The sequence below is a fragment of the Pogoniulus pusillus genome, chromosome 9 (assembly GCF_015220805.1).
Source record: "Pogoniulus pusillus isolate bPogPus1 chromosome 9, bPogPus1.pri, whole genome shotgun sequence".
In the NCBI taxonomy this organism is placed as follows: Eukaryota; Metazoa; Chordata; class Aves; order Piciformes; family Lybiidae; genus Pogoniulus; species Pogoniulus pusillus.
Window position 1 is genome coordinate 8241113 of NC_087272.1, and position 14219 is coordinate 8255331.

At 40.5% G+C, this 14219-nt stretch overlaps 1 protein-coding gene across 1 annotated transcript in view; it reads right to left on the minus strand.

Moving 5' to 3' along the window:
• The window catches only part of DKK2 (dickkopf WNT signaling pathway inhibitor 2), a 123194-nt gene that overhangs the window by 48249 nt on the left and 60726 nt on the right, over window positions 1–14219 (minus strand). Inside the window, exon 2 of the mRNA XM_064148454.1 lies at window positions 2379–2506. The gene's annotated coding sequence lies outside the window, so the exon portion shown is untranslated. The remainder of the gene's footprint in view (window positions 1–2378; window positions 2507–14219) is intronic.

Sequence of the window (14219 nt, forward strand, 5' to 3'; positions counted from 1 at the left end):
AATTTCCATGGCCCCTTACAGCAACTGACACAACCTGGATATGGTGAGATCTCCCTTAGCATTACCCTGGGACCTAACCTGTCTTTAATTTCTGGGGAGGGAAAAAAAAAATGAAAAAAAAAAAAATCAATCTGGACCATCAAGTAATATATAATTTTGCTAAGGCTACAGCTCAACGATAGATTTTCTTTCTGAAAAGCACATAAAAGGAGCTCCTTCTTCCCTTCTGTCCTCCAGTTCTCTATAGGAACATGTTTAGGGCTCATACCCTTTTCCAACATCTTTGGATTCACCACACATCCAAACCCCTTCGGTTTCCCCCCTCCACAGAGAAGGCTTTGCACGGCATTACAAATGTAAGTGAGCACAAGCAAGAGTTGTAGGACAGGGATAAAGGGCAAAAGGATCACCCCAGCATACCTCTGAATGCTTCGCATCCTGGGACTGTGGCCCCAGGAAAGCACACAAAGGACAGATCGAGGTGTGCAATACATGATAGCATGACAGGTAAATGACAGCTCTAGAAATCCACACTAATGCATTTCATGGCCACCACAAAACTCTTATCTGTGGGAAACATTTCTGTGTTGACACTCAGAGTTTAAGCCGTGTTTCTACCAGCCTATAGGTGTGACCGGTGACTGAGAGCTGCTCCACTCCTCTTTCACAGCCATAATCTGTGACTCAAAAGGGAGTCTCTCCTGCAGCCTCTGGGAACCTCTCCTGCAGCCTCTGGGACAGGCTGCCATACGGATGAAGCTCTCCCCAGCTTTCATCCCTGACGGCTCCGTGCTGCGGGACTGCTAGCACCGCCAGCACCCGGAGCCCGTCGCGCAGCGCTCCGCCGGGCTGTCGCCGCCGACGTCCCTGTCAGGCGTTTGACGCCGGCTGCGGAGCATCCTAAGGCTGACGCCGCGCCCGCCCAGCCAGGCCACATCAAGAGGTCCCAGTTCACCTCTCCCGCTAAAGGTTACCATCTCCCCAGAGCTGTCAGCAAGCGCCGCTGCCATTGTAATTGCTGCTTGGCCCGCGCCGGTTGCCGGAGCAGGAGGCACGACCGCAGCCCAGAGACAGGCAGGCTCGCAGCGTGCAGCCCTGCGCACGGAAACGGGAGAAGAAAGATCACATCCTTCGGTTGCTGTATTTTGAGTCTAACTCCTAATGCCATGCTCCTCGTAAACAGGAAGACAACTGGTGCAAGAAAACTGTTTTGAAATCCGTATTTATGATTTTTCTCCTGCTGATTACTTTTTTTTTCTTCCTAAAAGACAAGTACTGAATGCTACAGTTATTCCTCGTAAATAATAGCCTAGGATGGCGTCAGAGCTAATCAACCACACAGTGTGCTGCGACTCTTTGGTTGCTCACAGTTCAGAATTTGAACCACCCTCTCTGATAAACTATTAACCCTTTGGAGCGAGAATCACCAATTTCTTGGGAGGATATCAAAAGCAAAGGGAATCACATCCCCAGCCCTGCAAAATTAATAGCCCTTGATAAACATCACTTCAAAAGTCAATGCAACAATCAGACTATTTAAATTATTTTAAGCTATTTCATTATTTTCTGCAAAATATCTTCAGCATGTAACTAACCTAAACTAAACCTGACAAAGCTCCCAAAAGGTGTACATTTCCCAACTGATCAGTGAAAGAACATTCCAGAAAGAAGGATTTCAGCAAAACACAGTGAAGGCGAAGTTCTTACACCTGAGAGGCCAAAAGTTAAACCCTGTGGTGTCCCTGATTGAGTTACACATACAGAATGAGAGGCAGCAGTAGTCAGGAGATATTTCTCGTCCTCCTGCTCCCGTGTTTGTGAGCAGGACAACTGCTGGCCCCACCAGAGAGCTCCCCAGCACAAAGCACCATAAGGAAGCTGTACATGAGCTACACCGTGTGTGCACAGCAAGTGGCATTCCAGAGGATCAAAAACCAAAACACAAACTCCCAGTAGCCCAGACACACATCTGACTTGGTATGGAAATAGCTGAATTTTCAGCCTCCCTTCCCCAGCTGCATACGTTGAAGCGTTGTTAAAACAATAAAAATACTTACAATTAGCAAGTCTACATACACCCCTTCTCCTTGCAGTGTTCTTGGCAATATTGGAGCCAAGTTACTCAAACTTTCCAAAGGAAAATAACTGTAAGGAAAATTCCCTTCTCAGGAATGAAAGCATCAGAAAATTGTCAGGCTGAAATGAGAGTTAGAATGGAAACGACTGTGCAACCTTAGCTATAACAAGTACAGAGCAATCAGCTTTCTCATTCTCACATTTATCTCATGTTCTCTGATAAATGCACTCACGTCCACAGACTGTGTCAAACAGCAAACACAAAAATACTTTCAATCATTTACTTTGGTTTGCAAACCTACCTTAAACGAATGGCTTTGGAGCTAGGATGGTCTGTCTACATGGCGAAAAAAAATCCTGTTCTCAGAGAGTAGAGCCTCTGCTTTCCAAAAAGGGGAGTTAGGGATGTTGCTTCCTTCTCTGGTTGCATCTGTGTTTAAGAAAACAAAGACAAAGATATAAACCTAGAGCACAAACCCTCCTGCACTTTTCCCCCTCCCCACAAATATATTGATGTAGCATTGGGAGATAAGATGACATGGCAAAAATTCCCTACCTGCAATAGAAGAATTGATGCTGGTTAGTTCAACAGAGTTAAAATCTATCCTACCAACAGGCTAACGTGATACCATTTGGTAAACTAAGAATCAGGTATTAATCACTTTTGAGTTGTCTCTCCCCTTGGGTTGTGTACTAAAAAAAAAATAAACAAGTGTAGATTCAGAAATAATTGTCTAAAAAAAGAACACAGTATTTCTTCTTCATGAAATGCAGTAGTTAGCAATGCATAAAGCAAACAAATGCCTAAATAAAAAGTAACTTAAAAAATAAACCAGAGCATTTAATTTTGCAACTGGATTTGATTTCTGGGATTTTTAACAACTTCAATCCATACCAACTGAGACACCTTTTCCATTGAAATAGCAGCATTATGACTGTTTTATGACAAAGGTATTCTCTGCAGGGCAGATGAGATTTGTTGTGCAAAAAGATAAACAACACTCTGTGTGCAAGTTTCAACAAAGTGAAAAAAGAACAAATTAGTGTCCCACTTTTGCATAGCAGGAGAAAAGAGTTTCAAGCTAGCACTGGAGATAACCAGTCCAGAGATAACCAATCTCTGCTGCATCTGTTGTTGAAAGGGGACAGGAAAAAAAAGAAGTTCAATCCATACTGGTTTAAAGTCACTGCCTATATGCCTGCTAAATAAAGTAGCAGCAAAATCTGGAATTATGGGACTCTCTTCCCCACCCTGCCATTCAACAAACTATGCAGGCTGCATTCCCAGCTAGTTGCAGAAGTGATGGAGAGCAACTGTGAAGCTCAGTAGCTACAGGTAAGAACACAACAAAAATGATTAGAACAGGGAGGAAGAGCAGCCTTGCCTCTTTGGTGCTCAGCCCAGTGCAATAGAGAGAAGGGAGTCTGCTTCACTGCACAAAACCCAGATAGCCCAGAGAACATCTAAATTTGCTCCTATACTGGCATTTAACAACTCAGCCCCACTCTGGGCTTTGGTAATTCAAAGACAATGACTATGTAAACCTCAGCATAAGCTTCTTTCCCAAAGCCTGACTCTTCTTAACACTGTGCTCTAGGGCCTGCTCTGTCCCAGATTTTTCCAGCTGAAAGAGTTAATTGGATCTTTTTTTAACAGTCTTACTCAGCATATTTTTTTTCTGGGTCTTAGAAGTTAGCACTTGAACCTCAAGTGGTGACTCAAAGACCCCTGGCAAATTAATTCCTGGTTTAAGCCCATGGACACCAATAGAGTTACAAGTAGAACAAAACCAGTTCTTTGCCTCTTCAGCTATTATCCATAATAGGCAGCTCTATTTTTCTGCATAACAAGTACCAGAATACTGAATGTATTGTTGCCAAGAAATGCAGAACAAACAGCCTTACATGTTTTTCCCTTTATTTCCATCATCTGACCTTTGCTTTTTAAGTCTTAGGAGCAGGCTGCAACTTTATTTACATGTATAATCTAGCTGAAATGTTCATTTCTATGTAGAAAACTATGTGGACTTTGATGTTTGGGTTTTTTTTCCAAAGCAAAACATAATGAATTAATGGAAATATGGAGATGTTAGGTTTTAGAATGATTCTCATTTCATGTTTCTGATTCTTTCATCCCAGGCTAGTTCTTTCAGGCTTTTCTTGAGGCTTGAAGCATTAGTTCATAGTCCAAAATACTAACTTGCATCCTAACACAGCACGGGCCTGAAATCACTTGGATTGCCCCATATAGTGAGGATAGATTTTGAATCCCCTCCAGAAATACTCAATTGCTACAAAAGATGCTACTGACTACCTCAAATTTGTACAGAGTACCAGTAGTGAAAGGATGAACAATTAAAACAGTGAAATTCAGATTATAGAATCAACCATGTTAGAAGAGACCTCGAAGATCATCCAGTGAGGAAGAGAACAAAAGCTGATGGATAAAGAGGGTTCAAGTACTAAGAGTCAGTCTATAGGAGGTAAATCAGATCATAATTTAGAAATGGTTTATGGCTATATTTTTTTTTAAGATAGATTTTAACCCAATGGTTTAAACTTACAACTTAATACATTGACTTTTTCATTCAGCAGACTGATGAATTTTAAACATTTCACATATATTTTAGAATCTCAGCTTTTTACTTCTGTGTTTCTGCTTAGACATGGCTCTGGCTGCCAGCATGCAGAGAATGCCTCACTGTACCCCACGCTTTATATCTGAGCCATGCATTCTTCCTAATTTTACACATCAAACAAAAATAGGTTGTTAACTGATACATGTTAAAGCTTTCTTGGTCAGCAATTCTTTCACAAAATAACAATAAGTAGTCTACAGTATTGAAGGAGGGAATGAATAAGAAAGAAAAAATGAAGTCTTAACTTCCATGCCTGGCTTCTTATTAAAGCAAAGCATCAATTCTGATATTAATTCTTTAACTCTGTATACAATTTACTGAAGAAACGTTTTATATCCATGTCTCCACACATCACAAGCACAGTATTGTGACAAAACCACAATACCTTATCTTAAATTCTGAACGAGAAGCATATCTTTAGAAGCACTCTATAAGTAATCCAAGGGAAATTAATATGAGTTTACAGTTACAGTATCTGTTTTATTCATTATTTTTAAGCACACATACTGTCTGAGTACACATTTTTTGCTGTCTCTTTCCCCACTGTCTTATAGATGATCATAAACTCAGCATGACTGGGGCAGAAGCAGGGATTGCTTTTTGTAGAAATAACCCCTTCCCAAATCTCATGCTACTATTTTGTGACCTAGTTAAAGGCTAAGAGAGCATCGGTTTTATTTGCTACCACACACAACCCACAACAATCCATCACAGGAATCCAGATGGCTACAATCAGCCCTAGGTATTTTTCAGGAAGAAGAAAGAAGGAAAAAACAAACAACAACAAAAAAAAAGGGGGAGGGTGAGGGAGAGGGAGAAAAGAAAAGTGAGAATCTAGGGCACTTCCCAAGGGGACACCATCTACAACTCAAGTGTTTCTCACTGGAGCAATGGTGAAATTAATCATTATGTTAACCCAAGTGATTGGGAGGTGGAGCTCTGATGCCGCTGCCTGTTACCATGCATTGACTATCAGACAGAGAAAAAATCCCATCTGAAGAAAAAATACCAAGATGGTTAGAAGCTCTCACACAGACTCTCACTCTAACATTATAAAAATCACTGCTCAGTTCCTAAACATTGGCATCACAGATAACCCACCAATTACAGGAATGTTTGATAGCATTTTGATTCTGCAGCATAGTGAATGCCATGATCAGTTTAACCTAGTGGTTATATGATTTTAGTTCATTGATTAAACTGAGAATATTCTTAATCTACTCTAATTCTAGACAGGAGGACTACTTTGTCAATACTGTGCTTAAAATTAGCTCCAGAGAACATGTGTTCCCAGAGATTGTTTTTTTTCCAAGGTGGGGAAGATGAACAATGATTCCAGAAGACAAGCACGGTAGCTGGGGATGTCATTCAGAAAACTTAAACTCTGCAATTCAGAAATCAATGTGTTTTTCAAAATGCTCCTGGGATGAGGACAGCAGTCTCACAGAGCAGCTCCTTCTCAAAACCGATGGGAGAGGAGCATGTGTCACTGCACCTTTTAAAACCTCCCAGAATTGTTGCATAGATCTCCTGTCAGTCTATCACATACTGAACTTCCCAAGACAACTGAAATGTTCTCAGTTTCACAGGACTTGTAAAGCAAGAATGTATGTAACCTGCTTTCTCAAAACACACATGCTGCAAATAAAGATATCAAATGTACTGACATTTCTTCATTGCAGCTTAAAATAATATCCTGTGTGATGCCTTTATGCTGTGCCGTTAGCTGAGTTTGCTTTCAAAGAACAAGGCTCAGGTTCCTGTACAATACATGAGTATATTGGCTCTTCAGCTGGGAAACAAAGTTAAGAATGTGTGGGCTTTGGCTTCGAAATTAACCATGCTTTAGTAATCTAACACAATAAACTGTTTCTTATTAATGTATCATGCAAATACTCTCCAGTCCTCCCGCAAGTCTGACACTTTCCCAACATATCAATAGCAAATGTTCTGTGAAATGCAACTTTTCTGATGTAGGCCACCCTGACTTTCAGTGTGATCTCAACCCACCATCCAAATCTTCATGGCAGATGTAAAATGGGGTTCTTCTTTAATAAAGGAAACAACATTGGGAAAAAATGTTTCTTGCTAGCTTGATATATTGAGTTTGTTTTCTTCAATGAAACTCCTCTGCCTTCCCCCCCTCCCCCCTCCTTAATTATGTCTGAGCAAAGGAAAGTTTATTGTGTTTAGAGTCAGAATGTAAGGCAATGGATGGGAATGGTTGCTATCAGTCTCTCATTAATGCAACTATTTGATTTTAAATACAATTTTGAGGTGCACAAGCTCAACCTCAGCTGTTTTCCATCTTAATGCAGATGAGATGGAGAATGTACCCAGGAACTTTTGTTACATGACAAATGAGCTTTGCAGAGGCTCTGCAAAACCTGGCCCCATCTCCCAGAGCAGATTTGTATTTAATGCTGCTGTTGCTATGCCACCTGGTAGTGCCTGCAAGCTTCACATCCTGTCTCTGGGCAATGGGTGTGACTAAGTGAACACATGGCAGTTTCCTAAGCTACAAGAGCTATTTGTCAGTAAGCTGGCTGGATGTTGACTGCAGAAGACAGCAGGTTAACCCATTCTGCTCTTCAAGGTGTTTGCCCTAGGCTGACAGCTTCCCCACCTAGATTGCTACCAGCACCAGGATGATGCTCACTCTTGCTTCCAAGCCATCTCTGCATACTAGGCTTCAGCCTGCAGTGCAGGTATCACCACAGGGTTTTCTTTCCCTTAACAGAAGACTTTTAAAATTACATATGATGGGGATGGGAGAGGTATGTAGCAGATGACATTTATTTTTCACATACTTGTACCTTTTTTTGCACTGTAAAGCTATAGTTTTATCTCATCTCCTCTGTGATTTGGCGATATAATCTTTCATAGAATGGGTTAGGTTGGAAGGGACCTCAAGATCACCTAGTTCCAACCCCCACCATAGACAGGGACATCTCCCACTAGAACAGAGGTTTTCAGTGGCTTTTTACAGGCATTGTTGCAAATGAGAACCTCAAGGAGTCACTGAGGAGAACTTACTCTAACTTTTAGCTATTACATGTCCGAAGTGCATCTATTTATCTCCGCTCTGGTTTTAACATTATTTCCACAGATGCACAGTGGGTTTTCCCACACAAAAATGCATTTACCAGTTCACAAAGGGAATAACATCAGTACAGGAGAGAAAAAACATGTGAGCTGTGGAAAGGCAGATGAGCCGAGGGGCAAGCTCAGAGAAATGAGTGTGCATGGAAGAGGTGGAAGGCAGTGAAGAGCTTTTGAAGCTCAGGTGGGGCTGGATGCTGTCCAGACACTGGTACCCAGAGCGCACAAATTAATAACTGAGAGATAGTAATGACATGATCAGTGACACGAGTCAGGAAGGAAAATTCAGGAGATGTCTTTCAGCTGAACTGCATGCCACAGAAGAGCTGCCAGGTTTCAGAAGCCACTTGTGGACCACACAAACATTTCACCTCCTTGTCTCTCTAGACATAGATGGGAGACGAAAGAATCAATCTCAGCAAACAGTACAGTTACAGAGTCCTTCTGCAAGACTTGTCATTGCCAGGTCCAAGGAAATGTTGGACTTTTGTTTACTCTCCCTTAGCTATAGCTCTTGGAGCTAGATGCTGAAGAAGAACGATGTTTTAGAAAAACAAGCTACTATTCAATAAAGGTCTGTGTGTACCAATAAGAGTTTAAACTACAATGAAACCAAAGTGAAGTCCAGAATTTGGCCTAGGACTCCCAGAGCAATGTTTTCTGCCATATTTCATTCATTATTTATTCTTAGCCCACCAATACCATAATCACATCCTCCCACTTCGGCAAATACAAAGCTGTTCAGCTGTAAATGACACAAATGCCTCTGCACTCAGGCATAACATGAGACAACAAAAAAAAAAAATAAATGAGGAGGGAAACCAATTTTGCTAGACTTATTTGGATTATGCCTTTTTCTAAACCCCCAAATGGAAAACAACTGGAAATACTTAGGAAATTCAGGAGATTTAGGGGTTGTTTATACAGCAGATGAAAACAACTGACCGAAATACCTCTGTATTTTAAAGCTCCAAGGTAGGGGCATAGTTTATATATTAAAAATAACCAGGTCCTCGAGGTTCTGTTGCCTACAGAAAACTTAAATCTAAAATAATTGTTTTTGTAAAATGTATTTCCTTTAACATGTGTACAAGATTAAGTGGTAACAAATAGAAATGCTAGCTGTTATGAAAAATTTTTAGTCAATATCTGAGATGCTTATTCTGGCAGCATCCAGAAAAAGGGATCAGTATGGTATCTCTATTTTTTTTTTTTTTTTATTCCCAGAGAAACATTAACAAAAACTCATAAGAAAAAATAAATGGGTAAAACAAATTCAGGGTAAAATGCAGAGCATACCTCTGCCTCCATTTCCTGTGAAAGAAAAGGCATTGTGTGCATTCTACAAGACTAATCTAAGCTTCCTTTCCAAGCAGCGTACTCGAATGTGCAATTGAAATAAGTAATCTAACATTTTCTATTTGGACTGCAGCTATATCTGATTTATACTCTTCCCCCCTGCCTTATAGCAGAATTTATCTTCGAGCTTATAAAGTATGGTCACACGCCCTCTAGTGAGGCACACAGCAACTGCATCCCGGCATCTCATTTAAGACCTTATTTACAGGACTGTGCTATTTCTCTCTGGAAGATATTCAATGTGTTTTGAGGTCGAGCCTTCTGAGTGATGTCATTCTCTTTGCGTTCTATTGATGGCAGGAAACAAAATGTCCTAAGGAACACAAATACTTAGTCTTTCGAGAAAAAAATTAAAGGAAAGTTAGACTTTGGAACTGCAGAAGTCCTGCTGCTCCAGCTAAGTACTGAAGGCTCAGCAAATCAAGAACACTTTCCTATCTCTGGGAGAAAAACAAAAAGTAAATCCTAAACCAAGAAATAAATGTCCAGGCTGTTACTAGTTCAGAAGCTGTAATAATTGTACTAATACATGCAGCATTGTTAATGGCTTGGAAGTGCCTTAGTGCATTTTAGAAATAAGCTCTCCCCACTTACACACTACTGAGTGAAGTGGGCTAAGACACATCTCTGAACAAGGCACAATAGCACAAGGCCCTGGCAAGGATTCTTCTGTGTCTTCCCTTTTGAACTGGATCATCTCTCCAATTTTAGCCAGCAGACACTTGCAAATGGAGCCTTGCTGCTTCCGAGGACAGTGCTTGCTGCTTGCAGCAGCTTTATACTGTGCTAATGTTTGGCTGGTGGATATTTAGCCTTCATCTTTAGAGACTCTCAATAAATACACAAAAATGTTTCACAGGCTGGCTGCTCCCACTTTCAAGTGATGCTTCATATTCCAGACAAGATAATTCAGGTCTCAGTCAGAAGCTTCACCATTCACACAAGTTAAAGTTTAATGTGCTTAAAGGTTTACAGGATTGGATTAAAACACAGTATTACATCCCAAGCTTGCCACAGTTCCTTTTTACTTATAATATTTGGTCTGATACTAATAAAGCCTGATTCATATGAGAAGAATAAGGTTTGCTGTTACTACTGCCAGTGGGAATAATGAAGTATCCTATTTGCTTTATAAAAGTTACAGATTCATGGTACATGGTTCTCATTTTAATGATTATCATTCTCCATAATTAATACAGATTGCACTGTAATTGTTCTGAAAACAAACAAACCAACAAAAAAAAAAAAAAAAAAAAAAAGCCCAGAGAGAAATGTCCTACTCCTGTTTCTCTAGATAGACTCAGAAAATTACATAGTACATGAGGAAAATTAGCTGCTGGCACACAGATTTAAAATTGTATTTGGAATGTCAGTCTCATTTGAAAAGTATAAAATGCCTTTTTGAAACGTTAATTGAATTTTTTGGTGACAAATGAGGAACTCTTGTACTGTGTAACTTGGATACAAGTAACTGTCACTCACTCCTTTGCCATGTTACCAGCTTTATACCCAAAACCAGCATGGCAAATGTGTTTTCCAACCGTTAGGCTTTGGCATGTTTTCTAGCCATTAACTCTTGACCTGTACATTTCCATGAAGTCCTCTTTCAGCTGGTGGCTTAAGCCTATTTCAGCCTGATTTTATGGGCTTACCTACCTAAAGAGAGGTATCTGTCCTAAAATCCCCTCTCCACAGGGAATAGTTGCAGATAATAAATGTGTTTTTAATGTAAGTCTATATCCTTTAGAGAGGAGTTTATGTAGGAGTTAGTTACTGCTGCTGTCTGAAAACTTTGTCATCCCAGCTGGAGTAGTAGTTGGAATTTCACCATGTTGGGCAACAACAAATGATCATCATATGAAGATGGTCATCTGGAGGCAGTAAGGTAGTTATTCCCAGGGAAATGATGACTGACAGCATAACAGAGTCTGGTTACTAATCCAAGTGACATCTTGCAATATGTAGAAGATTAAGTAATAATGCCTGGACTGGACCAGATCAAGGCAAATCTGAGTCTTGTGGGAATTTTAGTGGCTGAAAAGAACTAAATAATCTCAAGAATCGTTCTAAAGATTCAGTATGAAAACAACCCCATTCCTTTGCTTATATCCCTTGGTTTGGTTCCCTTTGGTTTTGGTGGTGGTGGATGCCTCTCTCATTAGCCAATGTCTATCCTGGCTTTTTAACCAATATATTTTATTGCAAGAAAGGTATTATGTATATTAATAACATTTTTTTAGAAATGAAGTCCAACTCTTACCAAATACAGTCTCTTTTATATGTGTACTCTGTTCTGGGTCATAACCAAAGGGAAAAACCCACTAGGTTTTACTATTTACATTAAGAAGCCTTCATAATGATGAATGTTTATTTCCAACACTTTCACCCAGAAGTGGAGATCAGAGTGTGTTCAGCAGGAGGTACAACTACATTTATACTTAAAAGGAATGAAGACCATATCATAGAATCAACTAGGTTGGAAGAGACCTCCAAGATCATCCAGTCCAACCTAGCACACAGCCCTGTCCAATCAACTAGGCCATGGCATTAAGTGCCTCATCCAGGCTTTCCTGAACACCTCCAGGGACGGTGACTCCACCACCCCCCTGGGCAGCCCATTCCAATGCAAATCACTCTCTCTAGCAAGAACTTCCTAACAACATCCAGCCCAGACCTCCGCCAGCACAACTTGAGACTGTCCCCCCTTGTTCTGTTGCTGGTTGCCTGGGAGAAGAGACCAACCCCCACCTGGCTACAACCTCCCTTCAGGTAGTTGTAGACAGCAATGAGGTCACCCCTGAGTCTCCTCTTCTCTAGGCTAAACAACCCCAGCTCCCTCAGCCTCTCCTCAGAGGGTTTGTGTTCCAGGTCTCTTACAAGCCTTGTTACCCTTCTCTGGATGTGTTCCAGCACCTCAACATCTCATGAATTGAGGAGCCCAGAACTGGACACAATACTCAAGGTGTGGCCTGACCAGTGTTGAGTACAGGGAAGAATAACCTCCCTCATCCTACTAGCCACACTGTTCCTGATACAAGCCAGGATGCCATTAGCTCTTCTGTATTGACAGTGAACTGTTGAAGTTCCCTACCTACCAAGTATCTCTACCAAACAAGAAAGTTCATGATTCTAAGATAACTTGGTGCATTCAGAAATTTTGCCAAGAGAGCCTTTACCTAGTGCACACCCACTTTTTTAGCACTGAGTTATTTTTAGTATCAGCCTTGCTTTCTCACCTTCCCACCTAAGTTAGAAGTAAAGGATGGGAAATTGACATTATCCCTATTAACTTTGTGTGAAAATGTTCTTCCCATGCTCTTAAGGAGATCATCAAGACAATAATCTCACTTAACCCTGCAAGCTGCCAACAAAACATGGAAAAATTCTTCATTTATAAACTGCTAAATAAAGCAGCACAGTGACTAGTATCCATAGAGCTGGTTTGGTTGGAAGAGACCCTTAAGATCATCATGTTCAGCCTTTAACCCAAGACTGCCCAGTCATCACTGAATTGTGTCCCTCAGCATCACATCTACACATCTTTTAAATACCTTCAGGGATGGGGATTTCAACACTTCACTGGGCAGCCTGTCCCAGTGCCCCACAACCCTTTTGTTGAAAACATTTTCCCTAATATCCATCCTAAACCTCTGTTGGTAAAGCTTGAGGCCATTTCTTCTTATCCTATCACCTATTTCTTAGAGGAGTAGACTGTCCCCTACATATCTACAAACTCTTTTCAGGTATTTGTAGAGAGTAATAAGATCTCCTCTATCTCAAACCTTGTATCCCAGCCCTTCTCATGAATCTAATGTTCAGTAATCTGCTGTCACTGTATCCTCACTGGTGTAAACACTTTAAGGGGTAATTATCAAAATACCCTGACCCCAGTAAGCATAATCATCTTGGTAGCTAACATAACTTGGATTCAACATTCATCATCAAAAAAAAAAACCAAAACAACCAAGCTAGACAGGTTTCTCTGACTGTGGTACTTTTCAATCCTTTCTGTTTGTCCACACCACAATTTAAATAATTAAATAAGCTTCAGAGATGCCAAGATCCTGCAGTTCATCAGGCCTTCAAGAAGAGAGCAATACTGAATCTAAGCTAAGGTTACATTTGGAGTCCCAGAAGCAGACACAGCTTACAGCTCATTCTCTTTTCCTGAAATGACTGAATTTTGTCACACCCTGCATTAAAGTGTATATGTATTTTCATTACTCGAAGGTAGATAGAGGTTTGGGAGTCTTATGAACTATCACCTGGTCCATAGAAGAGATATTCAGAGGAGGTAAGAGAAGTGTTAGCACCTTTACCCTCTCCATCAAGTCTTTCAGGAACTGTTGTGCTGATTAGAGATGATGCTGACACAGGATTTCATGCTTCCCTCTAGATAAGAGATCAAAAGGGAGCAGATCCTGTGCATCTCACTATTAGGTCTCAATAAGCAACCCTTCCTAAGTCCTATGGTGTAGGACAGGAAAGCCTCTGAAAAACCCTTCCAGACAATAAATGATAATCAAACATGCTTCAAAAGAAGTTAAGCAGAGCTCTGAAGACAGAACAGGAAAGCAGCCTACATACATAAAATGTGAGCTGTACCATAAATCTAATCTATGTCTCTCATTCAGTATTAAGTGCTGCACTCCTGCTCTAATGAAGTACAAGGCCAACATATTCTACCCACCTTCACTGAAAGCCAGTAATAAAGCTCTGTGCAGCATCAAAACAGATTTCACATGATTGTTTTAAATAGCAAGAGGACTGCATGGAAAGATGTCTGTATTTTCTTAATAGCTGTAACCACACTACATAGCACATGTCACAGTTCTGAAAACAGAACAGATTCCCAATGCTTTGTACAATGTATATAGTTTCTTTGCTTTGATGTCTCTGTTTCTTTATTGTATTAAATTATCTGGATTTTTTTAAAAAAAGGTTGTCTTTTGCCTTATTACTGAACTGTCAAACATTATTTCAGCAAAAAGAACAGTCAGGGCCTCCAGAACAATTTGCAAAGTGGCAGAAGGAAGATGGAAA